The sequence below is a fragment of the Lissotriton vulgaris genome, chromosome 12, assembly GCF_964263255.1.
Source record: "Lissotriton vulgaris chromosome 12, aLisVul1.2, whole genome shotgun sequence".
NCBI classification, from domain to species: Eukaryota; Metazoa; Chordata; class Amphibia; order Caudata; family Salamandridae; genus Lissotriton; species Lissotriton vulgaris.
This window is the reverse complement of record NC_141700.1, coordinates 125,280,017-125,302,035: the sequence shown is the minus strand read 5'-3', so window position 1 is coordinate 125,302,035 and position 22,019 is coordinate 125,280,017. Positions and strand designations below refer to the sequence as shown.

General features: G+C 49.2%; 1 protein-coding gene and 1 long non-coding RNA gene across 24 annotated transcripts in view; one reads left to right on the top strand and one right to left on the bottom strand.

Moving 5' to 3' along the window:
- The window catches only part of UBAP2L (ubiquitin associated protein 2 like), an 889,182-nt gene that overhangs the window by 618,682 nt on the left and 248,481 nt on the right, over positions 1 to 22,019 (top strand). The gene's annotated exons all lie outside the window — the stretch shown is intronic.
- On the bottom strand, positions 771 to 8,000 carry LOC147673612 (uncharacterized). The gene is made up of 3 exons (XR_015302516.1): positions 6,493 to 8,000; positions 3,442 to 3,783; positions 771 to 2,378 (listed from the first exon to the last, which is right to left on the bottom strand). It is a non-coding gene; the product is annotated as an uncharacterized LOC147673612 (long non-coding RNA).

Here is a 22,019-nt window from a genome sequence, read left to right as displayed (position 1 = left end):
ATTGTCACCATGGAGGATCAGTCGGACTTCGATGATTAGATCCCACCGGGGGAAACTATGATTACCAAGCCCCCAACCCCGCTTCCAACCCAAGACTAGGCTCCGGTCGAAGCATCGCCTAAAGGCCTTAGCCGAGATTGGCAAACTCCTTCAGAGGCCCCGCCTTCCGGCTTGGCCCGAAGACAAAACCCAAGCCTTCCGATACCCCGGGAACCAGTAAAACTATTCCCAAAAATGCTGTACAACCTAAATCAAGACAGTCGACCCGAAAGAGGCCGTCCAGCCTAAAAAAAGTGCTGATCCAACAAAAACTCATCGCACTAAAATGACTTTCGACCAGAAGGTCATTGAGCCTGCAAAAAACCTCGAGCCAAAGGAGGTAGTTCAGCCTAAAAAGCATGGGGAACCGAAAAAATTAATTGACCCCGAAAAAACTGTTGATCCGAAAAGAAACTTCGATCCGCAAAGGTCGACCCGAAAAAAACAGGTCGACACGAAAAAGGTCATCTAACCGAAGGTCGTCTAACCAAAAAAGGCAAAACAGCCAACAAAGTACGTCGAACTAAACAAAGTTGTCCAACATAAAAAGGTCACCGAGCCAAAAGCAGCGGCCGAGCCGTAAACAGCTCCACAGCCGAAGGCCCTCCACCCCAAAGAAATGACTAGGCCAAAAGCATTGGCGCCAAAACCGCGGACAATTGAGGAAGAACTCTTCCATCCTGATCCAGTAAGCTCTGAACAATCTAAACTGTATATCGACCCTAAAACTGGACACGTAACAGTTTACAAAAGGAAGAAAAGACCGATAGACACTGATACTTTTCCACCTGTTCCTACAAAGAAAAAAGACTTTGGCATGTCTTCAAGTACTTTTAGTCCACCTCCTTTCTTTCCTAACATGCCTTTTGTACCTTACTCTCCAACACCTTCAGGTTATGATGACACTGAAAACATAGAGGGAGATCCTCAGGATGACTTTCCGAACCTGCGGATCAGGATGTACAGGATGACACATGGGAGGACCAAAATAATCCTTATGATAACTATGACCCACAACCCATCCCCGACACCTACATACCCTACGAAACAGTCACCTACAGACGACACCATCGTATTTAACCAATTAGTGGATAGGGTAGCTACATTTCACGGCGTAGACCTGCACACCGATCCCATAGACGAAGACTTTCTTTTTGACACTTTTCCTACATCAGAAAAAAGTGTACGTACACTTCCTATGTTGAAAGGGGTACTAAAACACGCACCTGACATATTTAAAGATCCTGCCAGAGCACGTGTCCTCAACCCTAGGTTAGAGAAAAAATATAAATCTGCCCCTACAGACCCTACTTATATTAAGTCACAATTGCCACTTGACTCACTAGTAGTATCAAACGCTCGAAAGCGAGCTAATTCACAGACAACAGGAGATGCTCCACCTCCTGACAAGGAGTCCAAGGTATTAGAAGATTCAGGCAACAGAGTAGCCTCCCAGGCAGCAAACTCCTGGAGATTTGCAAACACACAAGCCCTATTAGCACGCTATGATAGAGCACATTACGACCAACTGGAGGGTTTACTACAACACCTACCAGAACCGTTCAAAGCTAATGACCTCATACAAGAAGGCAAATTTATCACAAACGCTTGTGCACTGGACGCAGCTGACACAGCAGCTAGGTCCATCAACACAAGCGTCTTAATACGCCGGCATGCGTGGCTCTGCATTTCCGGCTTCAAAAATTAGTTGCAATCAACCATCCTAAACCAATCAGTTAACCCAGATTTCTTGTTTGGCCCTACAGTGGATACAATCTTGGAAAAAATGACAGACACTGCTACGTCTATGGGCACACTTCAGTTTCAGCAATCCAGACGTTCTTTCGTCGCTCCTCCTTCAGGGGCTCAGGGAGAGGCAATACTTCCCAAACGTCCTCTACATTCAAAAGTAACACCCAGAGCACTTTTAATAAAGGCTCCAACTGGAGGTTATAGAGGAAATAATAACAAGGGCTGAGGACGGGGCGGCAACAACACCAGAGCCTCAGCCGCTAACAAACAGTGACTCGTTCACGCTCCCTCCAGACCACTTAACACCGGTCGAAGGCAGACTAACACAATTCCTACCAGTCTGGAACAACATTACGAAAGACAGGTGGGTGAGACAAATTATCCAGTATGGTTACTGCCTGGAACTCACTTCTACTCCACCCAACATACCGCCCAGACACCGTCCAAGGAGCACATCACGCTGTTACAACAGGTCGTCATATCCATGCTAGAAAAAGGTGCCATAGAACCAGTCCCTCTTCAACACCAGGGGACAGGAGTATACTCTCATTACTTCCTAATCCCCAAAAAAAGACTTATCCCTCAGACTGTTGGACAGGCCACATGAAGGGCTTGCTCCCTCCCCGCATGACAGGGCCCGAGCCCCGGCCCACCAGGTATTACCCACAGAAGCAATCCGCACCCCGTCTCATACGGGACTCCTGCCCCCGGACATCTCTGTATCATGGGGCCGAGCCACTACCGGCTCCCTCGCCCGGCCGCCATCTTGAACACTGCACCACGAGGCCGCGTGGCCTCAGCTCGACCCTAACCCTGGGCCTGGCCAGGCCCCGACATCCCGGCACCACCATCCACCCAGGAGGTGAACGGACCACTTGGCAGGTTGATGGGAGAAAGAAGTGTCGATGGCTCTCCCCCGCCAGGTGCCGATCGCTCCCAGCTCCCCCGGGCGCTGGCCCCACCCCCCTGCTGGGTGTCTGGACTCCCTCATCCCGGACCTCCCGACCTCCAAGTGCGAGGGTCCGGACATCAAAGGGCGCCAGACCTATAACTGGGGCAGCTCCAGAGCAGGAAGGCAGTTGTATCTTGGAGTCGAGAGACGCCGTGAAGAACTCATCCTTGACGGACTACTGGCGCTGCCGTAGCCCTGCCTTGAGAACTATCGTCTTGCCTGCTGGCGCTGCCGCAACCTTCTAAATCCTTCATCCTCGTCGGGACCAGCTGGTGCTGCCGCGGACCGTTGTAACTACCATCTTCACCGGGACCTGCTGGCGCCGCCGCGGACCGTCGCTACCTACGATCATCTCGGGACCTGCCGGCGCTGCCGCGGCCCGTCCTTCTAGAACGCCGAGCTCGAGGATTGTGAGCTATCCATCATATCATTACCTCTGCCAGATTGGTAACAAGACTGTCCCGCTACCCCCTTCCCATCCGAGAGACTAGAATCGAGGGGACCCCTGAGTCCAGACCTCCTTGTACCATTCTACCGTACTTTAAGTTTGCTTATAAAGAACGTAAACCTTATCTTTGTGTGGTGTCCGTCTGTGGGGGGGGGGGGGGGAAGTTACTCGTCTCTACGATCGCTGGAGACGGCTCTCCCCGGAGACCTCTCCTCTTGTCCTCGGCCGACCCTCCCGGTCCGTCTAACACAGACCAATACTGGATCTCAGACCTCTAAACCAATACATACACTCGGAGCATTTCCATATGGTCACTCTACAAAAGTACTTCCGTTACTCCAAGGCGACATCCTTGCTACATTAGATCTAAAAGATGCATACTTTCACATACCTATACATCCAGCTCACAGAAAATATCCGAGGTTCACAATAGAATGTCAACACTACCAATTCAAAGTTCTCCCCTTTAGGGTAACTACAGCACCAAGGGTTTTTACTAAATGCCTAGCAGTAGTAGCAGCACACAACGATTGGCTCATAAAAGCCAAATCATACACAATGTGCAAACCATACCTCTCAGACAATCCAGTTACTGCATGTAGGAAGGTGGATACCTGACTATGGTTGCCCCCAACTTTTTGCCTGGTGTTTTGCTGGTTTTCCAAATTAGTTGGCCTGGGACCCTGCCAATCAGGACCCCAGGCCTACTGCTCTCTCTGTAAAATGGATTCCATGTACCTTAGGTACATATCCAATTGGTACTGGGCCACCTTATCAGACCCTGTAACTCAGAGCATAGGTGTACCCAGGGCCTACCAGGGGCTGCAGCATGTATTATGCCACCCCTGGCTGGCCATCTAAATCTGACACAACTGGCTGCACGACAGCTGGGGTAAGGTGGTGTAATCACCCTTTGCTTTAGATATAGTATACCTATATCTAACCCTAAAATGGACACACAGATTCCTATCAGTCACTCCTATGGCAGGCCTTGACAATCCTGAAGGCAGAGTGCTTGGAATCGTGTGAGATGGTGCTCTGGCATGAGCTGAGCCCGTTTGCAGCTTGCGGAACCAAGTCCTAATAGCTGTTCCATGATAACGCGTACCATATACTCTTAAGTGCATTATAATCCTCGCGGTTATATGCTATCTTTGATATCGCTTTATCAAAACATGTCGAGTAAGGTGACATACGAATTGGAATACAGCATTATACAGCAATTAGCATTCCACCATTCTAGAGGGACACGACATGTATGTAACTGTGAACCCCGGTTAAAGTTAACTCAAGCCTCAGCATCACAAAATGGATGCTGCCACCACAGACACAAGTCTGACCCCCTGCAGCTGGGAGTCCTTCCAGCGAGGGGAGTTTGGACAAAGGGTTTCCTGTCAGGGGCGGTGCTAGCACCATCCCAGACAGGGTTTTGTGTATCCTGGGTAGGCAGGGCTTTAGAGGAAGGTGACTGCAAGTGGCACCCCGGTGCTCACTATGCATCTGCCGGCTAGAACCAGTTCCAGGGGCACACCAGCCCCTGAGCTGGGGAAAGTCCGGCATGGGAGAGGGGTGTAACCACCCCCCTTCCTGGTCCCACCCGTGGGCAGGACCTAGTCGCGTGCCAGCCCCTTTTCCTAATATAAAGGTAGGAGCGGGCCCCCTTCCAAATTAGATCATCTTTGAATCCTGAAACTACTTTCTACGAAAGGAACTCAAGACTTCTTCTCAAGATTTCTCCCTTGTGACTGAGGAGTAGTCACCCTGCACCCGCAGGCACCATCTAAGAACACTGCAGTTTGCTGCACGTCCTTCCTCCGGAATCCGACTGACCAGCACGACGAGACCCGGCTTCCATGGCACCTCTGACCTCTACCTACCTCTACAGCTAAGCTGAGAACCGTAGGTGCGACGAGACCTCGAGGGACCGGCCATCATCAGAACTGCACGACTTCTATCCAGCACGACCGCCGAGGGATCCTCTGGTGAGTGCTTTGGGGTCCGAGAAGCCCCAACCCTGAGCAGCTCCAGCACTGAAGTTCAGCCTCCCAGCCTCCACGAGATCTGCGTGGGGCCCTTCTGTCTGTTTGCTGCTCACCGCATTGTCTGGCTACTAGCCTGCTGGCTTGTGGCCTTCCCGACGACGACCGACGACATCAACACTGCTGGTCTGGTTGCTCCAGACTGGCCCTAGCTCCCTTCCAAAAGAGGAGCACCCCGGACCCTCCTGGTCCACTCCAGACGCCATTTTAAGTCCACCGCGTGGGCTTGAATTTGCCAAGACTTGTTGCCCCAACCCGGGGTCCAGCGACGTCGACAGCAGCAACCATCGTGGGACAGCTCGCACCTCCATCCTGGTCGCCGACAACGCCTCCTGGTCCGTGAGACTGCAGAGCCCAGCGTCGCCCACTCACCTGGTCGAGGTGACTCCATCCGGTGCCCTCCTGGTGCCCACCTAATCACTGGCTAGTGATTCAGAACTTGGTCCCCTCTGCTTACAGGTGTCTTCCATCTTCGATCCAGGCTTGGATCCACCGAACAATCTTCACTGGTCGCCTGCCAGCAACAACTTCTTTCAGGCTTCATAGACTGCAACGAGGATTTCCGACGTCTTTTCAGACCTATGCAGCGCAGCCCCTGGGCTAGGTAACTTTGGCATTTCGGTGCCCCAGCATAGCCTCACTATCCAAGGGTCCAGATCCTTTTTCGTTTTCAGCCTAACTAGTCGGATTCGTCCGATATCCTTAACTTTGCTTTTACTAGTCTCCATAGACATTGTCCCGCCTCCTGCGTGAGAGTGCACACTCTGCACCTGAGTCCCCTAGGCCTCCTGCTAGTAATCTGAAGGTTCAGTAGTCCAGTCCTAGCAATTCCAAACCCTATGAGATTAGTACTTACCTGCTAGTAATTTCGCATTCCACTTTCATAGTATATGGTTTTCCGTGCCCCTCGGGCATTTGTGTAAATTGTGCAACTTAAAGTATTTTCGTAAGAGTTTTGTTGTGTGCTTAGTACCCTGTCCTCATAAAGAGTACAGGGCTGTTGTGATCTAAATAAATACACTGTTTATTTTCATAACACTTGTGTGGTGTCCTTTCACTTGATGTTCAAGGGGTATATGTGATGGTATAACAGCTGGCTTAACACGCCCTCTAGAGTTTAGCCCGAAGACTGCTCGTATCCATGCTACTAGGATAGCTGGTCTATAAGGTTGACTTACAACCAATCATCAATAAGGGTTGTTTGGACTGATACAAAGTGCTCACTAGAATAGTGAACATTATATATCAGGCCAACTTCTCACACTGCACAGTCTAGGTTTCTCTATCAATTACCAAAAATCACATCTGCAACCTTCCCACATACAACAATATCTGGGAGCAACATTGAATACAGTGATGGCAAAGGCATATCCAAATCCAGCCAGAATTGCCAGCATGCTCATTCAGATTTCAACCACAACACTCCCTGCCAGCTCGAGTGTTCATGCCGCTTATAGGCATGATGGCCTCATGCATATTCATTGTCCCTCATACCCGGCTTCAAATGCGTCCGTTACAAGAATGCCTAGCACGGCAGTGGAACTAAGCTCAAGGACCACTAAATGACCTAGTGTTGCTAGATGGTCGCACTCACAACTCTCTACAGTGGTGGAACCCACAAAACCTTTCCAAGGGGCGACTGTTCCAAGAGCCAGTTCCACAAGTAATATTAACAGCGGACGCATCACTGACAGGTTGGGGGGCCCACATACTTCAATACACAGTCCATGGGCTCTGGACACTGAAGCAAAAGACACTGCATATAAACTACTTAGAATTGCTAGCAATATTTCAAGCAATGAAAGCTTTCCAAAAATACTTTAATAACAAAGCTGTGTTGATCCGGGCGGACAGCATGACAGCCATGTACTACATCCAGAAACAAGGAGGGACACACTCCCCACAGCTGTCTCACCTAGCACAGAGCATATGGAGGTGGGCAATCCCAAGAAACATCTTTCTCCTAGCAGAACACCTACCAGGGAAAGACAATCAAATTGCAGATCTACTAAGCAGATACAGCCAACAGATACACGAATGGGAGATTCACCCTCAAGTCCTCCAACCATTCTTCCAAAAATGGGGACATCCAGAAATAGATCTGTTCGCCACAAAAGAAAACTCAAAATGCCAGTCCTTTGCCGCCAGGTTTCCACACCTGTTGTCACAAGGCAATGCGATATGGATGAACTGGTCAGGCAGATTTGCGTACGCTTTTCCGCCAACCCCACTGATTAGTGGCACGCAAATTAAGGCAACAGTCACTCACAATGATCCTGGTTGCTCCCACATAGGCAAGACAACCATGGTACACAACACTCCTAGAACTCTCAGTAGTTCCACATCAAAGACTGCGCCTATCGTCACAGCTACTAACTCAGAACCATGGCGAAATCAGGCACCCAGATCCCAATCAGATGAACCTAGCGATCTGGCTCCTGAAGTTTTAGAATTCGGATATCTTAACTTGCCTCCAGACTGCATGAACATTATCAAGGAAGAAAGGAGCCCAACTAAAAGAGCCTGCTACGCAGCTAAATGGAAAAGATTTGTAATTTATTGCAATAACAACCAAATCAATCCATTTGACGCCTCTATCCAAAACATAATCTGTTACTTACTACATCTTTCTAAGATGCAATCTCGCATACTCTTCCATAAGGCTACACCTTGCTGCTATAGCAGCATATCCGCAGAACAGACAACACGTGTCCCTGTTCAGGATACCACCTATCAAAGCTTTTATGGAAGGTCTAAAAAGAATCATCCCTCCAAAACATCCACCTTCGCCAGTCTGGAACTTAAATGTTGTACTTACCAGACTTATGGGGGCCACCTTTCGAACCACTCCATTTATGCGAATTACAATTCTTAACATGGAAGGTGGCATTTCTAATGCCATTACCTCTCTCAGGAGAGTAAGTGAGCTACAGGCATTAACCATTCAAGAACCATTCATGCAAATACACAACAAAGGTAGTACTTCGTACTAACCCTACGTTTATGCCAAAAGTTATATCCACTTTCCATATCAATCAGTCCATAGAATTGCCAGTTTTCTTCCAAAACCCACATTCAGAGGCTGAGAGAGCCCTACACACACTAGATGTAGAAAAGGGCTCTGCTCTATTACGTTGACAGAACCAAATCATTCAGAAAAACAAAGCAACTATTTGTTGCTTTTGCTCCACGACATAAAGGAAATCCCATTTCAAAAGCAGGAATAGCCAGATGGATAGTTAAATGCATTCAAATATGCTATCAAAAAGCTAAGCGCACTCTAACAATTCCCCCAAAAGCACACAACGCGTAAAATGGGGGAATCCATGACATTCCTAGGAAACATTCCACTAGAAGACATATGTAAGGCAGCTACATGGTCTACTATACATACTTTCACAAGACACTACTGTGTAGACGTGCAAGCAAAGCAGCAAGCTGCTGTAGGCCAGGCTGTCCTTAAAACTCTTTTTCAAACTGCTGCAGCTGGTACAGGTGACCACCGCTAGAGGAGATACTGCTATACAGTCTATGCACAAGATATGAATTCAGCAGCCCACATGCCTCCAACGGAATATGCTACTTACCAGTATGCATCTGTTCTTGGCATGTAGGGCTGCTGACATTCATGTCGCCCACCCTCCTCCCCGGTGCCTGTCACAGCTGCAGTACTTTTCTACATACATTTACATGGCCATCTCTTACTTTTCTATACTCCATCTTTGCCACAATGGCGAAAAGCAATCTGAGGATGGAGAAGATGCCCATGCGCACTGTAGTCCAGGGGAGGAGTCACCTATCTCGTGACACTTTGAAGACTCTTCCAAGACGACGTGCAATCATCCGGACCCGACACTAGGCGGCGATCTATGCACAAAATATGAATGTCAGCAGCCCTACATGCCAAGAACAGATGCATACTGGTAAGTAGCATATTCCTTCCCAACTTACTTGGTATGCCCCAATGGGGCCCTAATCTGTTCCCAACTTATCTGATGTGCACTCTGTTTGAGCTGCTTTACAGCTTTCTTTTACTGCTCCTAATTAGAAAGACTGTGTTCCGCATCTCCTTGGCAGAGCATGTTATAGAGCTTAAGGCTCTGTCAATCAACCGTTCACTAACTTCTTCCAAGACAAACTGGTTCTGCTGATTTTGGCATCCTACAGCTGAAAGTTGCGGCTCTATTCCACGTCCATCAAACCATTTACCTGCTGATGTTCTATGCTGTGTAACACCCTTCTGAGGAGGAAAGACTCCATCGCCTGAACCTCGAGAGTGCTGAGCTTCTACATAGATTGTACCAAATTGTATCAAATACCACGGGGGCAGCCAATAACGTTTGTGGGGGGGATAAAGGCAGTGCAGAAGAGAACTCTGTTGCGCATTAAGATCTGCTACATTGGCCAAAACGTAGCCTCTGGAAGGACTGCATGTTCATTCTAACAGTGCCAAAGCTACTACCACATTTATCTAGTTGAATCCCTCTTTTAGACTTTTATTGGGTGGCTGCGTGGGTGTCCTGCCATACGTTCACTAAGCATTATTGCCTTGACGGTCCGGTTCGGCAAGGGGGATATTTTGCTCCTCGAGTACTGGAGGATTTGCAGTTTGATAAGATACCAAAGCCGGTCTGTGAATGTTATCAAATGTGAGGAATCTGCGACTAGAAGTCTCTGCGAACAAAATACTTAACTTCGGTAGCGCTTTAACTGGTGGAGACTCTAGCCGAAGGTTCCTTGCCCACCCTTACAGGTCTATGATTCGACTATACCCATTAATAAGATCCAAGTCTAGGAATCTGCATACTAAATACTAGTTTTATTTTAGGGCTCTGTGTCTGGTTACGCGAACAGTCCATCAGTCTCAACTGACCTCAGAACACTGGAGCAGCACCTATATAGGCTGTGCACGTCCTTTCTGGAGCAGAATAGTGTAAGTGTAGAGCTGCACAGCACTCTTCTGCTGAGCAGAGGTACTGCTGAAAGGTTTCCACGTTAAGTCTGATGCCTGGAGAATATAAAAAAGGTAAGAAATATGGAGCTAAATAGTCTCTACCAGAAAGTAGAGAGGAGAGAGCATTACCAAAGGTAAGTAACTTGTTTGTTGCACTGTACAGGGTCAAAGATAAAAACAGTCCGTGTGGTAGGATGTGTAGCTGGTTTGTGACTGTTAACATAGTATGATGTAGTGTTCAAAGAGACACACCTTAAGATCTTTACTAAATCAGAGCAAGATTGGGGCAGTCCTGCTGGATACTTCGATATCATTCCTGACACAGCTGTTGTTGACAGTCTACTAATGTTACTGAGCAATGATAGGCTATAGTTTTCTTCAATTTCACTATAAAGTAGCAGTAAGTTATAATCAGATACACTTCTATCCGCAGATTCCATTCCTTTGAATTTTCCCAGGCGTCAGACTAGATCTGGAAGATTTTTCGTGAGTAGTAACCCTATGCGCCAGAAGGGACGTCCACGTCACCTATATAGATGTCTCCATGTGGTGCTGTGGTTGGTTCTTTTCTTTCTGCGCCAGCCAGTGCTGATCCGAGAGAAGTTACCCATCTGCCATTTTTGTGATTTTTTTTTTTTTGTTCTTTTTAAAGATTTTTTCCTCCTGGAGTGTAGAGTGACCTGACGTCATGACACCCCCACGCCGCACGGCCCTCCAGCTGTAGGCGAGTCTGTGCCCCCACGCTGCTGCTCGGTGTTCCGTTTTTTTTTTTTTTGCCCTCCTGTGCCTCTGATTTGTAACTTTTATGTTAGCACTGTATCTCTGTTTTAATCTGTACGTTAGCTCGCCTGGTGTGACATCGCGGCCCGCCCCCTTTCTTTCTGTGTCCTCCCCGCTCCCGCCTCCCAGCTGCTCCTCACTCCCACTTGGCCTTAAATGAAGACCGCGCGGCGCAGGTGAGTGTGACCTGACCTCAGGACACCGCACGGCCCTCCAGCTGTAGGCGAGTCTGTGCCCCCTCGCTGCTGCTCGTTCCGTGTTTTTTTTTTTGCCCTCCTGTGCCTCTGATTTGTAATTTTTGTGTTTGCACTGTATCTCTGTTTTAATCTGTACGTTAGCTCCCCTGGTGTGACCCCCCAACCCCCCCCCCCCCCCCCCCCCCCCCGCTCCGCTTCCCGCCGATGTGACATCGCGGCCCCGCCCCCTTTCTTTCTGTGTCCTCCCCGCTCCCTCCTCCCAGCTGCTCCTTCCTCCCACTTCGCCTTAAAGGGAGACCGCTGTGCGCCAAAGGCAAGCCCGTCTACGCCAGTCCACGCCTGGACGGCGCCCAGCACCAGGACCCCGCCGACGCTAGACCACACGACAGACCTACGCCTCCGCCACCCTCAACGCACTCAACGCCGGCCGAACCCCCGCCTGCTACCAAGCCACCCCGAAACGCACCCACGGACCCTTCACCTGCCAAGCCTGCAAATTCACCTGCCTCTGGACCTGCACTGCACCCGCCAAGCCGAGCACCAGCAGCAACCACCTCAAGTGCATCCTGCTCAACACCCGCTCCGTCCGGAAGCCTGGATAAACGCCTCCTCAGCGCCTGACATCGCCATCCCGGACGGATACAAGATCACCCGGAAGGACCGCATCAACCAGACTGGAGGCATCGCCATCATACACAAGAAAAATATCCGCATCAAGACCAGCTCCGACGACCCCTTCACCGCCGCCGAACACCTCCACTTCCAGATAAACACCGACCCCAAGACCACACTCAGAGGCACCCTCATCTACAGACCCCCGGGACCACGCACACAATTCAGCGAAGACATCACAGACTTCATCAGCCCGCACGCCCTCCCCTCCGCTGACTACATCCTCCTAGGGGACCTAAACTTCCACCTGGAGAACAAGGACAGCAACACCACCTCCCTGCTGGACAACCTCGGTCTCAAGCAACTGGTGAACACCCCCATCCACTACGCCGGCCACACGCTTGACCCAGTCATCAGTCTTCTCATCCAGCAAGCACATCTGCTTCAGCCACTCCACCGGACTACATTGGACTGACCACAGCTGCGTCCACTTCAGCTTCAGAAGAACCACGACCCACCACCACCCGCAACAGGTCCCTCGCAGGAACTGGAACAAGATCACCGCCGACCAGCTCCCCACCTCCCTCAGCCAGAACCCTCCCGCCAGCACAACGGACCCCACTGAAGCAGCCAGCAACCTCACACAGTGGATCACCAACAGCGCAGACTACCTCGCACCTCTGAAGACCCCTCCCAGCAGACACGGCAGCAAGAAAGCCTCTTGGTTGACCGACTAACTTAAGAACTCCAAGAAGAACTGCCGCACCCTCGAGAAAGTCTGGCGCATCGACCAGACCACAGACAACATGACCGCCCTCAAGCACGCCACCCGCCAACATCACCAGCTGATCCGCTCCACCAAGAAGACCGCATTTAAAGAACGACTGGACAACAACGCCCACAACAGCAAGGAACTCTTCAGCATCGTCAAAGAGCTCTCCAACCCCAGTGCCGGAAACGACATCACTCCCTCGCAAGACCTCTGCCACTCACTCGCCTCGTTCTTCCACCGCAAGATCGCCGAAATACACAACAGCTTTGGCGCACCAACCTCTAACCGAACCACTGCCACCGCACCCTAGTGCAGCGCCTCAGCAACATCGGAATCCAAGAGAAGGCACTGGAGTGGATCATCTCGTTCCTCGCCGGAAGAACCCAGAGAGTTCGCCTCCCCAGTTCAGATCTAAGGCCACCGAAGTCATCTGCGGAGTACCACAGGGATCATCGCTCAGCCCCACCCTCTTCATCGTCTACATGAGCCCCCTCGCAGCCATCACACGCCAACACAACCTCAACATCTCCTACGCCGACGACACCCAGCTGATCCTCTCCCTCACCAACGACCCGGCCACCGCCAGAACCAGCCTACACTAGGGTTGAAAGACGTCACCGACTGGAGGAAGAACAGCCGCATGAAACTGAACTCGGACAAGACGGAAGTTCTCATCCTGGGATCATCACCCTCCGCCTGGGATGACTCCTGGTGGCCCCCTCCCCTGGGTACCACTCCCAAGCCAACGGACCACGCATGTAACCTGGGCTTCATCCTGGACTCCTCCCTCTCGATGACCAGACAAGTCAACGCAGCCTCATCGTCGTGCTTAAACACCCTGCGCATGATCCGCAAGATCTTCCGATGGATCCCCACCGAAACCAGGAAGACGGTCACCCAGGCACTCGTCACCAGCCGACTGGACTACGGTAACACCCTCTACGCCGGAACCACAGCCAAACTTCAGAAATTACTCCAACGCATCCAGAACTCCTCCGCACGACTCGTCCTGGACGTCCCCCAATACAGCCACATCTCCGGCCACCTGAGACCTGCACTGGCTCCCCGTCAGCAAGAGGATCACGTTCAGACTCCTGACCCACGCACACAAGGCTCTCCACGACTTGGGCCCCAAGTACCTCAACAACCTCCTGACCTTCTACACACCCACCTGCCAGCTACGGTTGACCAGCCTCGCCGCCGTCCCACGCATCCGCAGAGCCACTGCCGGAGGAAGATCCTTCTCCTACCTGGCAGCCAAGACTTGGAACTCCCTCCCCATCCACCTTCTGCTAACCCAGGACCACCTCTCCTTCAGGAAGCAACTCAAGACCTAGCTCTTCGAGCAGTAACGGACCCCTCTCCCCCAGCGCTTTGAGACCCTACCGGGTGAGCAGCGCGCTATACAAATGTCTTGATTGATAGAGGTTGTCATCGAGGAAAACAGGTTTCAAATCCTGGGGCTCCTGGCACTGTGCCATGTCAGTGACGGGCCTGCACTTAGTTTGTGGTATCTGCAGTCACCTCGAATTGTCCTACTCTGATTGCCGGGTATAGGAAGCTGGGTTTCTTTTGCAGTAACCACCCCACTTTTTGTCAGACTAATGATGCACTTTCACTCTGTAAGCTGGGTCCTTGCCAATCCGGTTCCCAGGGCCTGTGTTCTTTGCCAGAACTGTACCTTGTATCCCCAATTGGCAGCCCTCTGGCCACATGTCAGTCCCGTGTAAAAGGTACCATGGGTACCAAGGGCACTGTAGCCAGAGAAGGCCTCTAAGGGCTGCAGCACTTATTGTGCCACCCTTGGAGGCCATTTACCTTTACACACACACTGCCATTGCAGGCTGCATATTTTGGTGCAGAACAAAGTGAAGGGTCGACTTGCAACACATTCCTGTGTGCCATGCCTACAACCCATTGCTCTAGCATAGGTCAGCCACCCCTCGAACTGGGTGTACTATTCAAGTGGTGAGGGTTCAGGTTTCTAGACCAATTCTTAGTCAGTGCAGTAATGCCATTAAGACTATATAGTGCTTGAGAGTTTGTCATTACGAACTCCACAGCACCATAATGGCTTTCTGAAAATTAGGAAGTTTGGTATCAAACCTCTCAGCACATTAAACCCACATTGATACCAGTGTGGCATTTAATGAAAAATGCACTCAGAGGGCATCTTAGAGATGCCACCTAAAAAACGACCAGCCTCTGGTAAGTTCCCTGACTGGTACACACCAGCCTGCCGACACAAGATATGTTTCCGGACTCCTGGGGTGGGAGCCTTTTCTCCCTGAGCCCAGAAACAAAGCATTTCGTGGGCAGAGGTGTTCACCCCTCCCCCAGGTCAAGAAAAGCCATCTGTGGAAGTGTAGCTATGCTACCCGCAGCCTCTCCTGTTACCAGGAGCAGCCCCCCTTCCTGTCTCCCCTCTTTTTCAGCAGGAAGGCAGGCAGGAAAAATTAGCCAGCCCGGAAGTTGTGCGCACCTCTGCCAACCCCTTCCCTCAGGAGGGGGTTGGTGAGGTGAAGCCCACTCTTTAGTGCCCTCCATCTTGCAGATGGCAGGCACTCCCCAATAAGGATTAGGGATTGTGCCCACTCCCCCACGTGGGGGAGGCACACCAAGGGTGTAATCACTCTAAGGTCAGTCGAACATTGGCTAAAAGTTCTCGAGACCTGTAAAACGCCCCCTAACTACAGTACTAGGGGGCAACCCTGAACAAAGAAGGAAGATACCCGCATCCTAATTAGGGAGAAAGAAGACGCCCATAGAGAAGACTGCAGAGTACTGACTTGGCCCAGCCCTACTGGCCTGTCTGCAGTATCCAGAGATCCTGCGCCAAAAGTTGCCTTGTCCTGCAGCCAGCGAACTTAACCCTGGGAGGACTGACTGCCTTCAACAAAGGATCTCCTGTGAACAGCTCTGTTCAAAATAAACTCCCTAGACCGACACTAAGCCTGCTGAGGACAAGGAAACCGGATGCCTGGAACCACCACTGCACCTGTTTTCGTATGGCCAGAGTTCGAGTGGTCCACAAGTCCCAGCGAGGTCCCCCAGCTCTCCAGAGTCAGTCCACTGTGCGTTGACCCCTCCAGGACTCCACAATGTTGCCTACAGCCTCTGCATGGAGGGCCCCCCTACCCCAAGCATGAGTGGCCCGGTAAGATGATATCCGACCTCAAGACACCCCTGCATCCAACCACCCTGTGCCCTGTAGAAGAGAACACGAGGTGTACCTACATCGCAGAGTCCTCCAACTTACCATAATCCGAAGCCGGCAACTCAGATTGAAAACAGGGCACCCAACACCAAAACAGCACCCTGCACCCAGCTGCCCCTGTGCTGCTGCGGGTGAATCTTGTATGCCAACTCAGATCCCCCTTTGCCTAACTCCAGAAGCTTTGTTCCCACAACCTTGTGGCCTGCTCGTGAACAGCCACCAACCAGAGGCCCCTGTAGCCCATTGGAGAACATTGGGCCTCAGCACTCTGCACCGGGCCACCCTAGCGCAGTTGAGGGTGCTTTAAGATTGCATCCTCGACGGGGGGTGGGGGATGGGGAGGGGGGGGGGGAGAGGTACTGGTTCTAATCCCAGAAACCAAACACCCACAACCTAGTACTTGGCTGTAAACCAATAAATGTATCGTCCCATAGGATTGCATTGACTGCTTTTGTTTGAAAATTGTCCAAAGTGTGGAGTTGGGTTTTTATAGAACACTAAGAAACTGCAAATATACAAAATCTGTTTTACTTACCTTTTCTCTAGGAAATATCCTAGTGTGATATCTAGGTATATCACAAGGAGTATAAAAAGCACTCTATAAAGTAATCTGCAAAGTAATCAAAACCAAACTAAGAGTAATTTTTACTGTTTGCAAAGTATTTACAATCATGTAACGGACATTTTCATTCGGCTTGCTTGTATTGTTCAACCTGCTTTTAAAAGAACCATTTACACTTACCCATGCCAGGCTTGCTTGGGTCTAGAAAATATATAACTAAATATTTTTATTCAAACTCATTGGTTTAAGTTCAGTCTTTGAGTGTGTGACATTTCTTGCCTGTGGGTAGAATAAATGATTCACTACCCTCTGATAAAGTCTTACTGCTCGCCCACACTACCACAAATAGGGAGTAAAGTGTTGTCTACTTTCACCTCTACCTACCTTTGGGGTTCCACTGGACTCTGGGCATACTGTACCTTACTGTCGTATAGTATATACAGAGGCAGCTTCCTACAAATAGGCTGGACATCTTAGGGGGAGAAATGATTTCTTCTGCCAGCCTTGCATTGCAGTCCATGAACACCACATGATTATTGGACCGCTAGTCCCAGAGACCCAGGTCATGCTCTCCCAAGCAGTCAGACTGAATAGACGCAGCAAAGTTCACTATATGCTGCATCTATACACACACAGACTCTTTTTACCTGGCTTTTGATGCAACTTTGACTGTAGAGTACTGGGTCCCTGCTATCCCGGTTCCCAACTCCAGTGTTCATTCCCTAAAAAAAGTCCACAATTGGTACTTCTGCCCCCTGAAAGTCCCTAGTAAGTGGTACACCGCTTACCTAGGGCCTGGAGGCTGAAGAGGGTCACCTGGGACCCCCTCACTAGGACCATGCCACTCCTCTTACAGCTGGCATGCTGCTGTGAGGTAAAACAAAATGACCGTCGACATGGCACACTGCCTGAGTCCCCTGCCGGCCAGCACTGCCTAAGATATAGTTGTCATCATCAAACCTTGTATTTTGGCTAAGAGCGATAAAAAGTTACAAACATAGAGCATAAAATTCAACATCAATAAAAATGTCATACAAACGTCCTTTTCGCAATAAGTTAAAATTAATAATTATTAAAGAAAGTTCCTGTCACTTTAATGTGAAGTATATGCTTTTCCTAGAACCAACAGGATTAACCTATTACCTATTACACAAGTGTCCTTCATAGGGATAAGAATTCATATGTAGATAAAACAATTTATTAAACAAAGCATAGAAATGTCATAGATTCCAATAACTAATGTAAGAGTATAAGACGTGAAAGGGTAATGCACTAAATGGGCATTCTATGCCTTTTTCAACAGGCTGGCTATCCTAGATGGAAATTTATCTATAGCCTTCTTCCTCTGATTCCAGGCACAGAGCAAATAGCGCAAGACGACCAGGGCTAATAATTCCCTGGTGTCGCTCTTGAGAAATCTTATTGCTTCCCTACAGTGTATTACTCCAATGTATTTGAGTGCCGCTATCAACCATTTCTTACGCATAATTCTGTATTGAGGGCAAAAAAGCATAAAGTGCTCTACAGATTCCACAATATTGGGACAGATTGGGCAAAACTTGGAATTTGTGGGTTCCCAAGGGCAGTATACCGCACCTGAATTGGACATAAGCATTTTGAACGGTATGGGTATATTTGGTCCATATATGGCTCAAGTCCAGGTATGCATTTGTGGTTAAGGAACTGGCCAGTTATACTGTTGTCCTGGTATACTTTCCAAGTTTGCAGTAAAGTTGCCTCCCAGAACCAATGTGTTTTTTGCTTGAGCATCACTTTTGGTAATCGGCTCCTGTGTATTCAATAAATTAGTCATGTCTATTCTGTGTGAAATATCTTTTACAGCCTTCAGCCAGGGAGTACTCGGGTCCCTATCAAGAGACACTAGCTCTTTCACACAGTCCCTGTAAGTTACTAGTTCACTGGTGGACCAAAGTCTAATCCAGTATAACAGAGGTTTAAGTAGAACCACTAGATGTATTGGGTTAAGGGCTAAATCAAATCGTAATGGGGTAATAGGGAAACTGGGGCAGAGAGAATTTAAAGAGGCCCCTTATAAACTTGTTTTCAATCTTACGTCTCTACTGAGACGTAGCCCCAAATTTCAGCTCCTTAAATTGCTGATGTTTGTATACAGTAATAACCAGCAATCGAGCACCCCCTGAAGCAGCCCTATAATTTCTCCCTTTAGCGGAGGTTTTCATTTGGATGATGGCTTTACATTTTTCTAATTAAGGGCCCCATGACTGGCTATCAGTTAACCGGACTCCCAGGTAGTCAAAATATGAGACTTTTTCAAGGGGGACCCCTTCTATAAACACTTTTCCTCTATACATTCTGTGAGGATTAATGATCATAACTTTGGACTTGAAGGAGTTTAATTCTAAGCCTCTCTCACAGGAGACAACGGTATTTAATTCTGCTTGCAGCCCCGTTGGGGTGCGTGAAATTAGCAGGGTGTCATTCGCAAACATCAAAATAGGAGTAGACCCCTGCTATTTTAGGGCATCATGTTTGCAGCCCACCAACCTGCCTACTGCTCCATTAATGTAGAGGCTAAAAAGGGTAGGTGCAAGGACACACCCTTGTCTGACCCCTTGATCAATCTCCCATCTTATCCGTCAAATCCCCTGCATTATTTGACCTGACCTTTGCATAAGTATTTGCTTGTAGGACTTTTTAAAGCCTTAGCAGGTCTGGGGGGAATACTGTACCCATCCAGTACATCTCATGGCTTCCCTTCGGACCAGGTCGAATCCTGCTCTCAGGTAGATAAATGTGACATATAGACGGTCACGCTTCTAGGTGACATATTTTCAGGTTATCACCTTAGAGAGGAGGACCCGGTTCAGTGTGCTGATCTTTGATCTGATTACTTCTTGCGACTCTTCTAGGATGTTGTTGTCTATCCAATCATTTAGTTTGAACAGCACCTGCCCGCAGAACATCCAGCAGGCTTTGCTGTTGTTTGAAGGGCTTTGATCTTTCTCCTTTTTTGTAAATAGGTGTAATTACCAATAATATGCCATTTGGGGGAATAGAATTATCTTTTAGGATGCTGTTAAAAACACTGTTCAGGTATGGTATCCAGATGTCTGGTTGGGACAAAAAAAGGTCCCCCGGTATACCGTCCATCCCTGGTGCCTTGTCTTTTTTCATTTGTTTACTGCTAGATGGGTTTCGCCTATGGTAAAATGAGGAAGAACGTCTAACGAGGCAAGTCTACTAGTCTCTGCATCGATTGCATTTCCCACATTGGTACTTTTAACCCCTTCGGGGGAACACACTAGATGGTTTTATTTCAGATTACCCTTGTACAAGACACTAGAGTGAGACCCATGTATCTGGTTTTTGTAGCTGGTTCCAGATGTTTGGCATTAGAGGAGTTAACAGATATAAATTTCCAGAAAGTCTTAGGTCTCCTTTTTCTAGGGCTTGAACCATTGACAACCACAGTTCCTCCCCCACTCCCTTTTGGCCTTACATAATGTGTTTAACCTTTAATTTCAAAGGTCAGAAATGGGTATATAGTCACCTCTCTAGCAGGCCTTACCAGCCATAAGGCAGTGTGCATTAGATCACAGGTGTGGGCGTAACTGCATGAGCAGATATTTCCCCTACAGTGTTAGGGTCCTTTCCCTAATATTGTAAGTGCCAGGGAGCCATGAAGTACATGGGCTGGGATCTTGACTACTCTAGTTCCCCAGCACCATGATGGCTTCACTAAATCCAGGAGTGTTATGTACCAAACTGCTCCTTGTAATAAATCTACACTGGTGTGAGTGTGAGATTTATTAAAACTTACTCTGAGGTAACCTCAGAGATGCCCCATGAAAACCTACCCACCCCGGTCTGGGCAGTAACTGGCTTTAGGAAGCCTGCCACACACAGACATGTTTTTGGACCCCTGGGTGGAGCCTGGGCCGAAGTTTCAAACCTCCTCTGCCAGTATAGCCCAGTCCTCGAAGAGAGAAGCTTCAAATGCCTATTGCCTTTGTAATGCATACCCCAGCTTCTGCTGCTTGCAGCAGATGGCAGCCCCTGGTTTACACCCCCACTTTAGGCAGAGATATTGGTGGGAAAACTTGTAATAGGTGGTGTTAACCTCTGCCACCTCCACCCAATAGGTGGTGTCCACCTCTGCCAACTCCACCCCTAAGGAGGGTAGGCGAGGTGAAGCACATCTTTCCGTCCCCTCCATCTCGAAGATAAGGGGAACCCTCTTATCATGACAAGGTTTATGCCCCACACAGTAGGGTTGCATAATCGGTGTAGTTACACCATGTAAGGGGCCTGTTGGCCCCACCTACTACTCTCCTAAAACACACCCTAAATTTAGTATTTAGGAGCCTCCCCCAAACTCAGAAAGTAGATTTGCGAGGACCTTAGAAAAAGGAAGCCGACCCTGCAGAGAAAACTGAAGACTGATTGCTGAAGAAAGGTTTCTGGGTAAAGTCTGGTGCCTCGAGAGGATTCAAGTTAAGGAATCTGCATGCCCAGTCCTGAGCCGTAAGCATGACTTAACCCGGTTGTTTCTGGTCTTTTTAATAACGGTGCAGGAGTTATTATTTGAGTTTAATAGAGCGCGAACCAGACCTGTGAGGGTATCTGAACGCTTTACAGAATTGACAGGTGGAATACAGGACTTAGGATGGGTGGATACAAAAGAGGTAAAAGAGTAGTTGCCTTAACAAAAGTAAAGAGTAATCAAGGAGTGGTATGGGCTGAAAGGTGTACTGGAGGCCTTAGCTCTACTCAAAGCAAAAAGTTTCTCTGAGGGAGAGCGCTACCTTGGAAACTCAAGCGTACAAAACTTCTGACACTGCACTTTCTCGGCAGAGGCAAACCAATCTAACCAAGGCTTTCCTCACTGCTGAGACATTGCACCACTTCTGGGCGGAGTTACCATTTGTGATCTGCTAGGCAATAACAGCTGAGTTGGTCTGCCCTAACATTCAGGGAACCTGCCAGGTGTTGAACCACTAGGGATATGCCCTGCTGTTCGAGCAATGTCAATAGATGCAGGGCCTCTTGACAAAGGTCCACGACCTCATACGCCCTGTTTGTTGCAGTACCACATGGCAGTGGTGTTGTCTGAACAACTGCACTAACCTTCCCTTGATAAGGTTGTAGAAAAACTTTCAATGCCAGTCGGATCGCACAGAGCTCCAGCATGTTGATGTAGAGTCTGGATTCCGCCGGAGTCCTCTGATCTCCATCTCTCCCAGGTGGATGCTCATCCCAGGAATGAAGCATCTGTCACAACTGTGAGTGCTGGTTGGGGAAGGGGTCTGCCTCTGACCCAATCAGGGTTCGTTAGCCACCACTGCAGGTCCTTTTCAGTTCCCTCTGTGATCTGGACCATGTCGGAGAGATTCCCCTGATGATGGTCTTAATAGAGCTACTGGTCCCACTACAGAGCCTGCATATGTCATCTGGCATATGTCACCAGCACAATGTAGGAGGCCATGAGACCCAGCAGCTGAAACTGCACTGTGTCCAGAAAAGCTCAGATGATAGGGAGGGAACCGGGTGTGATTTCGGCATGTTGATAGTGAACCCCAGCAAATGCAGGAGGTTCACTGTAGTCTGGAGACAGAGGACGACAGCCTGGGGCAAGCCTAGTCGCCGAGATAGCGGAAGGCTGGCAACCCTGATCTGCGCAGATGAGCTGCGACCACCGGCATCATCTTGGTGA